General features: G+C 40.8%; 1 protein-coding gene and 2 long non-coding RNA genes across 4 annotated transcripts in view; 1 reads left to right on the top strand and 2 right to left on the bottom strand.

Annotated features, from left to right (window-relative positions):
- Positions 1–6469, bottom strand: part of LOC118350437 (uncharacterized) — a 39081-nt gene extending 32612 nt beyond the window's left edge. Inside the window, exon 1 of the long non-coding RNA XR_004804229.2 lies at positions 6202–6469. This is a non-coding gene — a long non-coding RNA (uncharacterized LOC118350437). The remainder of the gene's footprint in view (positions 1–6201) is intronic.
- Positions 5616–12010, top strand: part of LOC112658383 (uncharacterized) — an 11362-nt gene continuing 4967 nt past the window's right edge. The window contains exons 1-5 of one of the 2 annotated variants that reach the window (XR_003135661.3): positions 5616–5816; positions 6449–6576; positions 6767–6898; positions 9709–9775; positions 10538–10583. This is a non-coding gene — a long non-coding RNA (uncharacterized LOC112658383). The other variant, XR_004804221.2, reaches the window with a different exon arrangement.
- IRAK1BP1 (interleukin 1 receptor associated kinase 1 binding protein 1) overlaps positions 10418–12010 on the bottom strand; it is a 26194-nt gene continuing 24601 nt past the window's right edge. The window contains exon 6 of the mRNA XM_025444514.3: positions 10418–10675. The gene's annotated coding sequence lies outside the window, so the exon portion shown is untranslated. The remainder of the gene's footprint in view (positions 10676–12010) is intronic.

The following is a 12010-nucleotide window of genomic DNA, read 5'->3' as shown; positions in this document are numbered from 1 at the left end:
TCATGGATCACATCACTTTTCATTGAATCTCAACAGTGTATTTTTAGACATACTAGACCAAGTCCTCTAAGAAGTACACACCAAGATGGGATTAAACATGGAAGAATTTGAATAAAGGAAATGCCTGTGAAAGAAAATTGAGAGGGAGCTAGGAAAAGCTGAGATCTATCAGATGCAATGTTAAGTGTGACCCAAATGAAGCAGAGAGGGAGGGAAGGTTGGATTAAAGTATCTTTGACTGCTATGAAGTCTAAGGAAGACTCACTCACTCAGCAGGATGACTGGGAAGTCCTTGAACCACAGGTGACCACCAGAGGGTTCCCTCATTTCCCAGATAGGTATACACCTGCTTTAGTATCCCAGCGGGCCTGATATTGGCTGGAAACAACCTCAGGAAAAGGAATCTGTGGCACAAATGCAGCAATGGTGCTTAGAGGCCTGGTCTATTAGCTCTCTATAGGTGGATTTCTTCAAGGCACATTCTCATGGCCACCACAATATGCTCAAGCACCTGATGAGCTTTTGATTTTATTTTAGTCATAAGATCAGTGTAATATTTTTGTTTAATTATTGCCATCACTTCTAACCTCTTGATGTATTGTTAGGAATGCAGACTCACACAGTCCTTGAAATAATAATCTCCACTAATCTTGTTGTTCATAATTTATGATATGCAGCCTAGTATCCAATGATCCATATGATATGGCCAGAAGTTCATATGTGAAGCATGATAATAATTCTGTCTATATAATACCTAAGATATAAAAACCATAACTTGTTACCATAATTAGCATCAATAAAATCTATTCAGCTTGTTAAGCCAAATGTCATAATTACCTAATAAGGGAGTTGTTCCATCATTTTATATAGGCAACAGATGATTCACTGGAAATCTTTTCCTTTTTTTTTTAATTTTTATTTATTTTATGATAGTCACACACACACAGAGAGAGAGAGAGGGGCAGAGACACAGGCAGAGGGAGAAGCAGGCTCCATGCACCGGGAGCCCAACGTGGGATTTGATCCCAGGTCTCCAGGATCGTGCCCTGGGCCAAAGGCAGGCGCCAAACCGCTGTGCCACCCAGGGATCCCAATTCACTGGAAATCTTGAGAGCAATTCTTTATATGTTGTATTTCACAGAAAGCTTTGAAATAGTTTAAGAGTGTTGCCCTGAATTAATTTTTTACGTGATAGAAGTTAACCAGGAGCCTTGCAGAAATAGAAATTTAGGCAAGAGAGCCTAATACACCCTAGACATAAATACAAAAATGTCAGATTATGACTGTGTAAACAGACCTTAGCAGCCTGACCAATTTTTTTTTTTTTTTTTTTTTTTGGTCATACAGTTCGGATGCCTGTCTACCAATAGCCTAGGTGTACAAAAGCTACACATTTTATTTTAGAAACACGAAAGCATTGCACAAATATTTTTAATGTGCTGGATATTGTGATACCAAAACTCAGATAATGGCTCATCTTCAAAATTAAGATTCATTTCAGTCAAGACATTAAAAAAAGTTACCTTCTGGGTTAACTTTTATAATTCTTATCAGCTGAGGCGCAAGTTTTTCTCGTGTTTTGAGAAAATTTTTCAATGTTCTCTTACAAGTTATCACCCAAGAGTTAGCTAATAAATGCATTAACTTTTTGATCCCTAAAGTAAGTTTCTTTTAATTTAGAGGAATTGGGGACACCTGACTGGCTTAGTTGGTTAAGCATCAGACTCTTGGTTTTGGCTCAGGTCTGATCCTAGGGATAGGAGAAGGGCTCTGTGCTCGGGGTGGGTGGGGGGCGAGGGCGGGGGCTTGCATCTCTTCTTCTCTCTGCCCCTCCCCACCTCTCAGAGAAATAATTAAATCTTAATTTACATGAATGGTTAAAATATTTGATCTATATTACAAATGAGATTTTATTTTGGAACACTGCATATGACTCAAGTATTTTGGCATAGTATAACATTGCAATGATTACAAATATTGATTCTACATTCTGTCATCTTGTGTTTACTAAGGAGCAGCTAGAAAGTGTCAAAAGACGTAAGAGTGTATCATCTGCTCATTCCTATTGCTTCTCCCCATTTTACTTACTATTTTACCTAATATCAGTATTTTCCAAGAAATCTAATACCCATTTTTAACTCCTTTGACAGTAGTTGAAATATTGCTAAAGAAATAAAGGAGGAGCTTCCTTTTAAATATGTTTGTTTGTTTTCATCAATTTTGGCTTAAATGCTTTTATTTTTTTCCAGACTTACTACTGCATAATTGACAAATAAAAATTGTAATATTTAAGGTGTATAATGTGATGGTTTGATATTACATTGTGAAATGATTACCACAGTCAAGTTAATTCATACATCCATCACCTCATATAATTACTTATTTTTTCTTTTTGGTCCAGTGTGAACACTTAAGATCTACTCTTTTAGGAAACTTCATGTATAAGATACAGTATTATTAACTGTAATCACCATGCTGCATAAATTAGATCCCCAGAACTTACTGATAACAAAGCTTATACCTTTTGGCCGGCCTCTTCCAGGTCCACCTTCCCTTCTGAGCCCCTGGACACCACTCTCTACTGTCTGGTTCCAGGAGTTCCACCTTTTTAGATTCCACATATAAATGAGATCATCTCTTCAGTAATATTTGTGCCATTAATCAAGCTTTTATGGTCCATTTAATAACAAATGTATAATGTGCTTATACAACATGTGTACCCATGCAGTTATAGATTATATTATACTCAAATATTTGTGAAATAAGTTGTAAATATAGTTAAGTGTAAACATGGATATCACAAATCCCTTTAGCAAATAAGGAGCCAGGGATCCCTGGGTGGCTCAGTGGTTAAGGGTCTGCCTTTGGCTCCCTGCATGGAGCCTGCTTCTCCCTCTGCCTGTGTCTCTGTCTCTAATGAAAAAATAACAAATAAGGAGTCTGAGTGCTCTCTAATGTCTTTTTCCTACATTTTTGGTGACATATTCTTTGTTTCTCTATAGGACAATAATTCTGTAATATTTCCAAAACTTATTCATGTTTCTTCCAAGCCCTTTGTTATTGTGAACAACCTTGCTATGGACCTCATTCCCTCATTTACTTTTGTCCCACAGTAACTCATCCCCTGCACTGTGGCTGGCAGTGAGTATGTGTGTGTTTATGTTCAGTAAATTCAATTCTGATTATTACTTTTTTACTTAAAAATCCTTCAACCTGGTGACTTGGCATAACCACCTGGAACAAGACTTCAGATGGTCTGGAATGATATCAAGATAACTACAGTAATTGAAGGCATTCCTTTTGCAGATACACATCAAAAGGGCATTGTTGCACAGTTTGCTACCTCTCTTTCTTTTTTGTCACGAGAACCTGAATCGGTTATAGAAACTTAAAGATGGATGGAAATTTAAGATGGACACACTAGTGCTTCGGCAAGAATTGACTTTAAACTGAACAAATTTTTCTCTTCCTCATTCTTGAAATCCCCCTCTCCCCTCCACTTGTTTTTCTGCAGAATCCTTTGCTCCAGGAACTTGGTATCGATATTAATATCTTGCTGACCTCAATGTACACTTAATAACAAGACTCAGATGGCCGGGGCTAGTGCTAGTCATGAGACCACCTAGAAAGACCTGATGAATGTGGCTGGCAGAGCTTACCAGGTTCCTAATGAAACAGCCTAGATCCTGTATTTTCCTATAAAACACTTCAACCTTTCACCCTGGGCGGGTTTGCAGTTTTGAAGGCATTAGCCTGTTGCAGCCTCTAATGCTGGCAAACTAATAAAACTGTTGTTCCTCTTTACTCTCTAATTCTGTCTTCATGTCATATTTTGGCTCTAGATCACAGAGGTTGGTTTTAGATAACAAACCTACCCTGTCTCTCTCTGCTGTGTACCTGGCACTACGGATGTCAGATGCGAGAATGTGAAAATGAATCTCTTATCACCTAAGTTTTCTAGGAAGAATAAAACACAAAACAAGACAAAACTTCCTCTTGGAGGCTTTCCAGAAAGTTACAATTGTGAAAGGGGCATGGGAAGAGTCAGATGTCCCTGGTCTTCAACCACATTACTGTCATTTATGAACTGTCAGGTCACTTAACTTTCTGAGTCTCTTTCCACAACAACACACAGGCAGTTATGATTCCTGAATGGCCTGCCTTCTACTGTGGTGTAGAAGATCAAATAAAACTTCTATTTATTCCATAACACCTGCTATGTCCTGGTCACTGCAGGCCAGGTTTTCATGTTCACAGACATGAAACACATGGACCTCATCCTAAAAGAGCTCAGTAGACCAGAGCAGTGTTTCGCAGGATGCACATAGGAATCACCTGGAGGGTCATTTTTAAAAATATGCCTGAGTAAAATATGAGTTCCTGCATCCTGGCCATGTGACACCGAACAAATTTCTCTTTTTTTTTTTTAGATTTTATTTATTCATGAGACACACACACACACACACACACAGAGAGAGAGAGAGAGAGAGAGAGAGAGAGAGAGGCAGAGGGAGAAGCAGGCTCCATACAGGAAGCCCGATGCGGATTCGATCCTGGGACTGTGGGATCACTCCCTAAGCCAAAGGCAGACGCTCAACTGCTGAGCCACTCAGGAGTCCCCCCCCAACAAATTTCTTAAACTCATTTAATCTATACCCCAACTGTATGATGGGGAAGCTACTTGATAGGGTAGTTGGAAGTATTAAATAATTCATAACACCTGCTTCACCTTGTGCCTGGTGCAGAGTAGTAGGTAATAAACTGCTGCAGGTGGGCTGGGAAAGGTAAGTGAGGACATAGCTGGAGTAGTGATCTCTGCTACAATGGAGACATACAGGTGCTCTGAAGACTCCAAGGGAGTCATCTAACCCAGAGCTGGGATTCCATCCTGGAAGTATAATGGCGGAGCCCAGTTTTTAAATCAAAGATGAGTAAATTAGCCAGAGAAGCCGGGGAAGCAACCGGGATGAGGAATATCCCAGAGAACGGAGCTTGTTGGATTCTCTTGGAGCATACAAGGAGGGATGAGACTGGGGAAAGCACAGAGGCCAGATCTTGAGCAGCCTTGGAAAGCATGCAGAGGGTTGGGCTCCTTGCTGTTTGCCATCAGAAGCCACCAAAAGGCTTTTGTTTTTGTGTTTTAGATTTTATTTATTTATTCATGAGAGACACAGAGACATGGGCAGAGAGAGAAACAGGGTGATGCAGGACTTGATCCTAGGACCCCGGGATCATGACCTGAGCCAAAGGCAAACGCTCAACCACCGAGCCACCCAGGTGTCCCCACCAAAAGGTTTTAAACTCGGAAGTACGCGATCAGAGTTGCGAGTGAGTTAGGTCACGACATCCTGGCGTGGATTTGGGGGGTTAAGATTCTGAAACTGGAGTGGGGTGATCCGCGGGACCGGTGACTTCGTGTCAGGCTGTTGCAATGGGAACAGAATAGGAGCCCGAGAGGAGGGGGTGGAAATGGGCAAAACCTACAGGCCCTGGCGGCGTCCCTGGCGGCGTCCCTGGCGGCGTCCCTGGCGGCGTCCCTGGCGGCGTCAGTAGGTCGAGGGACGCGGAGCGCACGAAGGCCGCGCGTGGCCCGACCAGAGGGCCGAGGAGGGCGGAGCTCCGCGGGGGCCACGGGAGGTTCCGGGCGGGGCGGCGGCCGGGCGGCGGCGCCTCAGCCCAGCGGACGCCCCCTCAGCGGCGCCCCGGGCTCCCCGCGCCGCGCACGCCGGCGGCTCCTGACGGGCCCCTGACGGGCCCGAGCCGGGCTCCTGGGACGCGACGGAGCAGCGCCCTCTCGCGCGGTGGCGGCCTTCCAGGTATTTGGGGGCGGGGAAGAAGGAGGCGCCCCGGGTGACCTGACCTGGTGCTCCGTTTGGGGCCTGGGCGAGGACCAGTGTCTGGCCTTCCGCCCTCAGGTTTGCTTTGTGCTTTGTCGTCTGCACCTTTCTCTCGCTCTTTTGATGGCGTCTTTCCTTCGTTACAGCCCGTTGCTCAATCTCTTCATTTATGGTGTGGCTTTTTATTATTATTATTTTTAATAATATTTATTCATGAGAGACACACAGAAAGGCAGAGACGCGGGGAGCCCGACGTGGGACTCGACCCCGGGTCTCCTGGATCAGGCCTGGGCTGAAGGCGGCGCTAAACCGCTGAGCCACCCGGGCTGCCCTATGTTGTGGATTTTTAACAAGCGGGGCCTACCTCGGTGTATTTATAAGTCTTCCAACAGCAACTGTCGGCTCTACCGGAAATGGATTTTTCAGTCGAACGTGACACTGAGGTCACTACGTTCCGCGAATCGCCCCCGCCGGTGGTTCTGTGGATGCTGACGCCCGAGCGAAGGTCAAGGATGTGTGTTCCTCTTGAGTATTCCTTAAGGGCCAGGACCGCGGTGGATACCTGGCCGACTTTCAGTATATTCTTGATAATCCGTCACGTTTTTATGCAGGGAAAAACCTGTGTCCTCCTCTCATTCTTCCGGTGACCTGACCCCACTCGCCGTCCCCCAGCATGTCCTCCAAGACATCATCCAAGAGCAGCTCGTTTGCTCCTGACTAGGATCCACTGGTTACTCAGGTAAAAGGCAAGTCCTGGGCAAATCCGGCTTCATCCGGCCCTTCAGACTCTGCACGTCTGTCCTTTGTGACCCACTCGAGTGTTTTCATTCTTTTTCTTCCATCCTTTTCCTTTATTCTTATCAGAAACAACATACTGTAATAGAAAGATGCCAATTTTAAAAACATTTATTTATTTATTTGTTTTGCAGGGGAGGGGGAGAGGGGGAGAGAGAGCCTCTCCAGCAGACTCCCCACTGAGCGTGGACACCTAGGAGCTCCAACCCACCTCCTGCACCTGAGCAGAAATTAAGATCTGTTGCTTAACTGACCCAGCTACCCAGGTGCTGTGGAAAGATGGCATTTTTAACATCCATATTGTAAAAAATAGCAAACCTATAGAATAACATCAAACATCTAATCACTGTTTACCTTTCCAAAAATCTCCTGCTGTAAATATTTTTTAGTTTGTTTGAATCAGGACCCAAATGAGCTCCACACATCATAATTGCTTAATATATTTTAAGTAATCCATACCTTCTCCCTCTGGCTGGACTTCATCTTAACTTCTGTACCTTTTTATTGTTACTGGAGTTATTTTTTTTTTAAGATTTTATTTTTTTAAAAGATTTTATATATTTATTTGAGAGAACACAGTGTGTGAGGGGGGGAGAAACAGAGGGAGATGGATAAGTAGCCTCTGAGCTGATCTTGGAGCCCCATGGGGGTTTGATCCCACAACCCTGAATCATGACCCAAGCTAAAATCAAGATTTGGATCCTTGATTGAGCACCCAGGTGCCTCTTAAAATTTTATGTTTTATAAAATATTTTATTTATTCATAAGAGACAGAAAGACAGAGACATAGGCAGAGGGAGAAGCAGGCTCCCTCTGGGGAGCCCGATGTGGGACTTGATCCCAGGACCCTGGTATCATGACCTGAGCCAAAGGCAGATGCTCAACCGCTGAGCCACCCAGGTGCCCAAGATTTTATTTTTAAATAACTCTATACTCACTGCGGGACTCAAACTTACAACCCCAAGATCGAGAGTTGCATGTTCCAACCCCTCTGAGCCAGCCAGGTACCCCAAGTTATTGTTTTTTAAGGCCCTTCTCCTACATAGTGAAATGTGGGACTCAGCAGTGATGTGCAGATTTAGAGTGGAATTCTTGTGCATTTTTCATGTACTCAAAGCCAACATTTTGGCTTAGAATAAGTGAGTAAAAAAGAGCTTACAAATAGAAGTCTCTTAAATTATGCTTCCGTCGAGGGGCATTTTGTTGTAGTTTATAAAACACACTCTTACACATGTATGTACAGTGGGTTTGCTGAGAGAAGCTAGGTTAAAATCTTTACAAGTCAGGGAAAGAAGAATGTGCTGACCTTCAGGTCAGTCTGTTATTTGCTTGCTTTCTTTTCTTGAATAAATACATTCCACTGAGGGGGGCACTTGGCGGGATGAGCACTGGCTGTTATATGTTGGCAAATTGAACTCCAATAAAAAAATACATATAAAAATAAATAAAGATAATTTTAAAAAAAGAATAAATACTTTCCCTCCCCTTCAATATATATTTTACCCTCACATTTCATATTTTCTCTCTGGTTCCAAGACCGGCCTTTTACATTATTAGTCTTTATGGTTTTCTAAGGATGCTGTTATGCCAGAGGCCACTCATCAAAGATGCTGCAGAAGGGGTTTGGGATTAAGTAGAAGGTGGGCCCAGGTAGACCTCTGTGGTCCTTCAATTCCAGGACTGCATGCAAATCAAGAAACAAACCTGATGCTGGGAAGGAAGTGTAAAGGCAGGAGAGAATCCAGTCAGGCTACTGCTGATGAAGAGTCAGTTGATGGTGGCTTAAAAAAGTATTGCATATTGATCTTCCTCCCCAGGAAAAGCAGCACTTCTTTTGGTGGATGTACACACTGCAGCAATAATGTAGCACCTATGTTACAGTGACCGACAGGTATCATCTCAGCAGAATGAGAAGAGCTCAACTTAGCAGAAAAGCCCAAGTAATGAGGCTGTCTCAATTTTTTGTTCTGTGCCAATTTCTAACCTTTTATTTTATTTTTTTAAAGATTTATTTTAGAGACAGTACAAACAAGAGCAGGGGAATGTGTAGGGGGAGAGGGATAGAGAATCTTTTTTTTTTATTTTTTAAAGATTTTATTTATTTATTTATGAGAGACATACAGAGAGGCAGAGACACAGGCAGAGGGAGAGAAGCAGGCTCCATGCAGGGAGCCTGACATGGGACTTGATCCTGGGACTCCAGGATCACGCCCTGGGTTGAAGGCAGGCACTCAACTGCTGAGACACCCAGGCATCCCGGAGAGAGAGAATCTAAACTCCATGTTCAGCGTGGAGCTGAGGCAGGCTGGATCTCATGACCTTGAGATCCTGACCTGAGTCGAAACCAAAAGTGGGACATTTAACCAACTGAGCCACCCAGACATCCCTCTAACCTTTTATTGTTTTAATACAGGAATATGGATTAAATGGGTCTCAGGAATTTCAAAGACCTCTTAAGAAAGTATCTTCTAATCCTAGTGAAGGAGGCTTTTCTTGCAGTCTAAGATTTCCCTTTAACTATTTTTACTGTGTATATGAAGTGAGCTTTCTTCTCGGCTCACAAACAGAAGATACCTGTTAAGTGCACCCATGTTTTGTGAGAAACTGGGTACTTGAATCAGGGAAGTATGTTATGCTATTTATTATTTATTTTAAATTGAGTAGTAGCTGGGAAGAAACTTAATGACCTGGTAATGCTTATAATTAGCTTTCATTCCAAAAAACAAAAATGCCAAAAACTAAAAACTAGCAACTTACCAAGTTTGGTGGTAGTAATTGGAAAAACATCGGTTGCTTCATGTGCAGATACTGCCAAAGGAATTTTCACATTAAAAGTGAGTAAACACTATTTTGTCCTTTTACCTGATAATCCTACATAGAGAAGCATATTGGAACACTTATTACTGTGAAGATTGTGACAAATAGTGTACTGATGGTTTTGCAGCTCTGTATTTTGCAGGCAGCTTTACCAGTACAGTGTTTTGTTTCAGAGGTGTGGCAACAATTCTGCTCAGAGTCTTGGAGGGAAAAAAAGTTGTGCTGTATTGTAATTCTTTTAGTTTCTTTCATCCTTAAGAAAATTGCTACTGTCCTTCAGACGAGACCTTGACATATCATTTAAGATGATGTTTTTTGGATTGCAGGTACAGAAAATAATGTTTAATCAACTTAGTGGCTTTTGACAAATAAAGGGTGCACATTTTATCATTTATGTTGCAAAGCAAAGTCTGGGAATAGAAACCTCTTACCACTTTGATATAATCATCCTTCTGTAAATATTTGAAAACAAAACAACTAATCAAGATTAGCATGCATTCTCCTTTTGGAGGGGAAACTCTGTAATCAAATCTTCCCTCCTTTTTATGGAGGCAGGAGAGGGTGGTTTAATAAATTATAACACTACATCTCTTTATCCAGATTAGTAGAATATTTTTCAACAATATTTGAGTTATTTGACTAGTTAATAGTTGTATTAGCTTTAAGAACGAATAGGAAATCATCTTTGAATCTACTAAAACTAGCATAAAAAATAAAAACTAGCTTGAGCACTGACAGGCAAATGGGGGCTAAATTTTGAGGAAAGTAAGATCACTTAGTAACCTTAGTTGACAAAGTGTGGTTTCTGAAAAATACTTATTTTTTCAGCTTTACCTTGAATATGAAGCAAAACTATGAGGATAATGGAAAAGTGACCTTTGTCCTTTGTTCACTTTATTTCATCTGTCATTTCCTAATATAGTTGGAAAAGAAACCATATTCAAAAGTAAAGAATATACAGTCTTCCGTATACTTGATGGTGCATTTATTCCAGCAGACAGAAAATCTTACATTCAGCAATTTATTGGTGTATATTCTACTTATCCTTTTGGGGAAAAGAAATATCCATGTCATTCTTGCTGATTCAGACAGGTACCATGTGTCATGTTGGTGAGGACTGAGGCAGAGGATGTGGTAAGTTTTTTGGCTTCCGTACATCTGCTTTTTACCCAAGAGTCTCCATCATTTTGTTTTGCAGTTTTGCGAATTCTTGGGGCATCAGAGAACTGTAGCAGAATATTATTATAAATCACATATCAATGCTAAATATTGGTATGTAGGACTTTAGAATTCTTTTTAATTAGATGACCACCTTTTACCCTACAAGGAAAAAAAACTCTGAAGTATTCCAGAGGTAACCAATTGCCGTATAAGGTATATTTCACTTTCTAAAAATAATATGCTCCTAAAAGCTTTTTCTAAATAAATTTTATCTGATTTATATTCCTTTTAAACAACATGCATAAAATGAGAAAAAGATTCCTTGTGGAATAAGGAAATAGGCTGTAAGGAAAAAAATTACTATAGAAATGCAGAAAAATATCATATAGACAGATTATACGTTTCTAATTGGAAGATTATATTTTTGTGATAAAATAATCTGAAGTTCTGACACCTTATTTCACAAACAACAGAAAATTTACTGGTCATGATATGGAGTGTGTGTGTGTGTGTTTGTGTACTTTAATACACTTGTTTCATGAGAAAGGTCTATTTTCTCTTACTTTTATACAGATTAACTCAGTGTGGGTGGATAAAAGAGGAGTCCCTGTCTGATGATAGTAGACATTATGTAATAAGCAGCATCATTTTCTATATATTAAATATATTAATATGTAAATTCTTACTTTAAGCATTTTATTTTTAATGTTTTCTGATTTTGGAGATGGTTTTAGATGGTCATTCCAGAGAATGAAAGCATGGATGATGCATATGAAACACTGGTTATTAAAGTGAAGGTAGTGTACATTTATGTGACATAAATCTGCTTTCAGATTTTGCCTTTGAGTCCTAATCTGATTTCTGGCTTGCACATACTCTTTCCAAAGTATTTTTTGAATTAAGATACTGTGTACAAAATGAAGTTAGGAAATGTCTTTTCTGATCATCTGGAAGATTTATCAGGTTTCTAGTAGTCTACTTAGTACTTACTGAATCCATGTTATTCCTGCATAAATATTTTAAAGACCAGGGAGTTAAGAATAATTACTTCCTATTTTAAAAAGAGGAGGCAAGGGTGCCTGGGTGGCACAGCTGTTTAAGCATCTGACTCTTGGTTTTGGCTTAGGTTGTGACCTCAGGGTGGTGAGGTTGAGCCCCAAGTGGGTTCCTACTCAGTGCGGTGTCTGCTTGAGATTCTCTTCCTCTCCCTCTGACCCACCAGCTTGTGCTTTCACTCTCTAAAATAAATCTTTAAAAAAAATTTAAAAAGAGAAGGCATTCATTTTCTTTAAACATTAATAGTAATGGAGATACAGCAAAGGAGAAGTTCCTTTCTTTTAGTTTGTTGACTTATATGTCTATGTACCTAGGTCTGTACATACACATAAATATTAATATAA

Source organism: Canis lupus, chromosome 12 (assembly GCF_003254725.2).
Source record: "Canis lupus dingo isolate Sandy chromosome 12, ASM325472v2, whole genome shotgun sequence".
Lineage (NCBI taxonomy): Eukaryota > Metazoa > Chordata > Mammalia > Carnivora > Canidae > Canis > Canis lupus.
This window is presented reverse-complemented; position numbering and strand designations above follow the sequence as displayed.